The 5,000-nt window shown below is 52.8% G+C and overlaps 1 non-coding gene across 1 annotated transcript in view; it reads left to right on the top strand.

Annotated features, from left to right (window-relative positions):
* The first annotated feature begins 3,531 nt into the window (after positions 1-3,531).
* LOC124590351 overlaps positions 3,532-5,000 on the top strand; it is a 1,910-nt gene continuing 441 nt past the window's right edge. Inside the window, exon 1 of the ribosomal RNA XR_006976559.1 lies at positions 3,532-5,000. This exon is cut by the window's right edge and continues 441 nt beyond it. This is a non-coding gene — a ribosomal RNA (small subunit ribosomal RNA).

Below are 5,000 nucleotides of genomic sequence, written 5' to 3'. Positions count from 1 at the left end.
CCTTAACCTAACCTATGTCGTACCTTAACCTAACCTATGTCGTACCTTAACCTAACCTATGTCGTACCTTAACCTAACCTATGTCGTACCTTAACCTAACCTATGTCGTACCTTAACCTAACCTATGTCGTACCTTAACCTAACCTATGTCGTACCTTAACCTAACCTATGTCGTACCTTAACCTAACCTATGTCGTACCTTAACCTAACCTATGTCGTACCTTAACCTAACCTATGTCGTACCTTAACCTAACCTATGTCGTACCTTAACCTAACCTATGTCGTACCTTAACCTAACCTATGTCGTACCTTAACCTAACCTATGTCGTACCTTAACCTAACCTATGTCGTACCTTAACCTAACCTATGTCGTACCTTAACCTAACCTATGTCGTACCTTAACCTAACCTATGTCGTACCTTAACCTAACCTATGTCGTACCTTAACCTAACCTATGTCGTACCTTAACCTAACCTGTATTGCGCCTTAACCTAACCTGTATTGCGCCTTAACCTAACCTGTATTGCGCCTTAACGTAACCTGTATTGCGCCTTAACGTAACCTGTATTGCGCCTTAACGTAACCTGTATTGCGCCTTAACGTAACCTGTATTGCGCCTTAACGTAACCTGTATTGCGCCTTAACGTAACCTGTATTGCGCCTTAACGTAACCTGTATTGCGCCTTAACGTAACCTGTATTGCGCCTTAACGTAACCTGTATTGCGCCTTAACGTAACCTGTATTGCGCCTTAACGTAACCTGTATTGCGCCTTAACGTAACCTGTATTGCGCCTTAACGTAACCTGTATTGCGCCTTAACGTAACCTGTATTGCGCCTTAACGTAACCTGTATTGCGCCTTAACGTAACCTGTATTGCGCCTTAACGTAACCTGTATTGCGCCTTAACGTAACCTGTATTGCGCCTTAACGTAACCTGTATTGCGCCTTAACGTAACCTGTATTGCGCCTTAACGTAACCTGTATTGCGCCTTAACGTAACCTGCATTGCGCCTTAACGTAACCTGTATTGCGCCTTAACGTAACCTGTATTGCGCCTTAACGTAACCTGTATTGCGCCTTAACGTAACCTGTATTGCGCCTTAACGTAACCTGTATTGCGCCTTAACGTAACCTGTATTGCGCCTTAACGTAACCTGTATTGCGCCTTAACGTAACCTGTATTGCGCCTTAACGTAACCTGTATTGCGCCTTAACGTAACCGATATTGCGCCTTAACGTAACCTATATTGCGCCGTAACGTAACCTATATTGCGCCGTAACGTAACCCACATTGCCCCTTAACGTAACCCACATTGCCCCTTAACGTAACCCACATTGCCCCTTAACGTAACCCAACACACGTTGGGCCTTAACCCAACACACGTTGGGCCTTAACCCAACACACGTTGGGCCTTAACCCAACACACGTTGGGCCTTAACCCAACACACGTTGGGCCTTAACCCAACACACGTTGGGCCTTAACCCAACACACGTTGGGCCTTAACCCAACACACGTTGGGCCTTAACCCAACACACGTTGGGCCTTAACCCAACACACGTTGGGCCTTAACCCAACACACGTTGGGCCTTAACCCAACACACGTTGGGCCTTAACCCAACACACGTTGGGCCTTAACCCAACACACGTTGGGCCTTAACCCAACACACGTTGGGCCTTAACCCAACACACGTTGGGCCTTAACCCAACACACGTTGGGCCTTAACCCAACACACGTTGGGCCTTAACCCAACACACGTTGGGCCTTAACCCAACACACGTTGGGCCTTAACCCAACACACGTTGGGCCTTAACCTGCTCTGTAATTGTCATACGACGCGTTAAATTAGTGTAGTGTTGCCTAACTGCAACCCCCGCAATATAGTTTGCTACTCGCACTGCCCGGTCCCCAGTGTATCGCTTCATGTTAAACACCTTGCAGCTATACACTGTAATGTGGATGGCAGCAGGACGTACATGCTCAATGCCCTTTGCAGTTGTTCATTGGCATTTGCAGTTGTTCATTGGCATTCGCATGTGCGAAGCACTTAGCCTACGCTGTGGTACGGCCTGTGTCAACTGTCCGCTGATGTTGTACGTCCAAATCACACACTGTACTGCACATTGGTCCTCATGTACTGAATGATACATCGTGGTACATGTGACCGTACAACGACTGCGCCAACAACGGCGAACCATGCGGTCCAAATGTTGTGCACTCAGCTACGTGTCGTCTCCCTATAAGAGCTGGATTGCAGTGTGGTATGCCCTGGATGGCGATCAGCATGAGCCGTCTGTTGATGTAGTGGCGCGTGTTGTCAGACGTAGTCGTCTCTTCTCACACACCGTGATAGCATGGTGCACTGCGTTCCACATCTGCGACATGCGACAGAGGCCGGTTGACAGTCGTTCGCGCAATGGACATCGCATACGTACGGGGGCCACCTTCCACGTGTTCGCGAAGCGTGCACATGTTGTTGCGTGTATGTGGGCAGACATAGTGTGTCGTGACACCTGACACAGGCATGCAACAATCGTTGAATTTGCAAATGGCGATGGACGCCTACGTTTGCTGGTGACGTTATGCAAATGAACAACTGGTAAACCGTTGTGGTGCGGTTGTTCTCGCTAGAGGTGAATCAGTGATGGCGACGATCGGTTGAGCTACCAACCGGTTGTTCCAGCGATACCCACCATGCCCACGAACGTGAATGGCATCTGGGTGTGAAGCGATACGCGGCGGTGGCTGGGTGGGACCGTCCCCGGCCGGTGAGGGGGGGCCTCCCGGCGTGCTGGCCGCGCGGTGCGTGGGCGCACGCGCTACAGCCGGCTGGTGGGGGCGGCCAGTGGCAGGCGCGCCGGCCGACGGAGGCGGCAGGCGGCGCAGCTGCGCGCCGGCGCACCCTGCACGCGGCGCCGTGCGGCCAAAGTAGGTCCTCGCGGGCCCGGTGCGAAGCGCGGTGGACATCTGCAGTGTGCTGGTCCGATTGAGGACTGTGTGCGCTGAGGATGCGCCGCCGCCCGGCGCTCGGCGCCGCGACGCCGTCTGCTGCTCGGTCGCCTCTGCGGTTCTCGCAGGTGGTTTGTATCGCAGCTGTGCGGACGTGTTGGCGCGTGCGCTGTGCTGGGAGAGTTCGCTTCGGCACCCAAGTGGGGCTTTTGTCCTTCTGTGGCGCTGGCGTTGGAGCTGCCGGTCACCGTAGGTGGCGCGTGTTGTCTCCCGCCGGCAATGCCACGACAGCACGCTCCCGGGCCTCTGTCGGCAGCGGCAAGCTCAGTTGGGAGCACGGGTGGTCGCACCTAAAGCGTCTACTCGCCAAACTCCGGGCGATTGCGCCTCTCTCGAACCCGACCAAGTACTTAGGACGGCGCTGCGCGCCGCCGGGACCTGAGAGGGTTTCGAGGTGTATTGTGCAGGGGAGCTCAGCCTCCTCCTGTTTGCAGAATAATTGAGCGGACGCTTGCGTGTTCGCGCGGGCCCCCGGGACACACTCCCGGGCGGCCGGCTGCTCAGCTCTAGTTGACGCAGCTCCCTGGTTGATCCTGCCAGTAGTCATATGCTTGTCTCAAAGATTAAGCCATGCATGTCTCAGTACAAGCCGCATTAAGGTGAAACCGCGAATGGCTCATTAAATCAGTTATGGTTCCTTAGATCGTACCCACGTTACTTGGATAACTGTGGTAATTCTAGAGCTAATACATGCAAACAGAGTCCCGACCAGAGATGGAAGGGACGCTTTTATTAGATCAAAACCAATCGGTCGGCTCGTCCGGTCCGTTTGCCTTGGTGACTCTGAATAACTTTGGGCTGATCGCACGGTCCTCGTACCGGCGACGCATCTTTCAAATGTCTGCCTTATCAACTGTCGATGGTAGGTTCTGCGCCTACCATGGTTGTAACGGGTAACGGGGAATCAGGGTTCGATTCCGGAGAGGGAGCCTGAGAAACGGCTACCACATCCAAGGAAGGCAGCAGGCGCGCAAATTACCCACTCCCGGCACGGGGAGGTAGTGACGAAAAATAACGATACGGGACTCATCCGAGGCCCCGTAATCGGAATGAGTACACTTTAAATCCTTTAACGAGTATCTATTGGAGGGCAAGTCTGGTGCCAGCAGCCGCGGTAATTCCAGCTCCAATAGCGTATATTAAAGTTGTTGCGGTTAAAAAGCTCGTAGTTGGATTTGTGTCCCACGCTGTTGGTTCACCGCCCGTCGGTGTTTAACTGGCATGTATCGTGGGACGTCCTGCCGGTGGGGCGAGCCGAAGGCGTGCGACGCGCCTCGTGCGTGCTCGTGCGTCCCGAGGCGGACCCCGTTGCAATCCTACCAGGGTGCTCTTGAGTGAGTGTCTCGGTGGGCCGGCACGTTTACTTTGAACAAATTAGAGTGCTTAAAGCAGGCAAGCCCGCCTGAATACTGTGTGCATGGAATAATGGAATAGGACCTCGGTTCTATTTTGTTGGTTTTCGGAACCCGAGGTAATGATTAATAGGGACAGGCGGGGGCATTCGTATTGCGACGTTAGAGGTGAAATTCTTGGATCGTCGCAAGACGAACAGAAGCGAAAGCATTTGCCAAGTATGTTTTCATTAATCAAGAACGAAAGTTAGAGGTTCGAAGGCGATCAGATACCGCCCTAGTTCTAACCATAAACGATGCCAGCCAGCGATCCGCCGCAGTTCCTCCGATGACTCGGCGGGCAGCCTCCGGGAAACCAAAGCTTTTGGGTTCCGGGGGAAGTATGGTTGCAAAGCTGAAACTTAAAGGAATTGACGGAAGGGCACCACCAGGAGTGGAGCCTGCGGCTTAATTTGACTCAACACGGGAAACCTCACCAGGCCCGGACACCGGAAGGATTGACAGATTGATAGCTCTTTCTTGATTCGGTGGGTGGTGGTGCATGGCCGTTCTTAGTTGGTGGAGCGATTTGTCTGGTTAATTCCGATAACGAACGAGACTCTAGCCTGCTAACTAGTCGCGTGACATCCTTCGTGCT

This window comes from Schistocerca americana, unplaced genomic scaffold (genome assembly GCF_021461395.2).
Source record: "Schistocerca americana isolate TAMUIC-IGC-003095 unplaced genomic scaffold, iqSchAmer2.1 HiC_scaffold_759, whole genome shotgun sequence".
Classification (NCBI taxonomy): domain Eukaryota; kingdom Metazoa; phylum Arthropoda; class Insecta; order Orthoptera; family Acrididae; genus Schistocerca; species Schistocerca americana.
The sequence above is the reverse complement of the archived record's forward strand: the minus strand, read 5'-3'. Positions and strand labels throughout refer to the sequence as shown.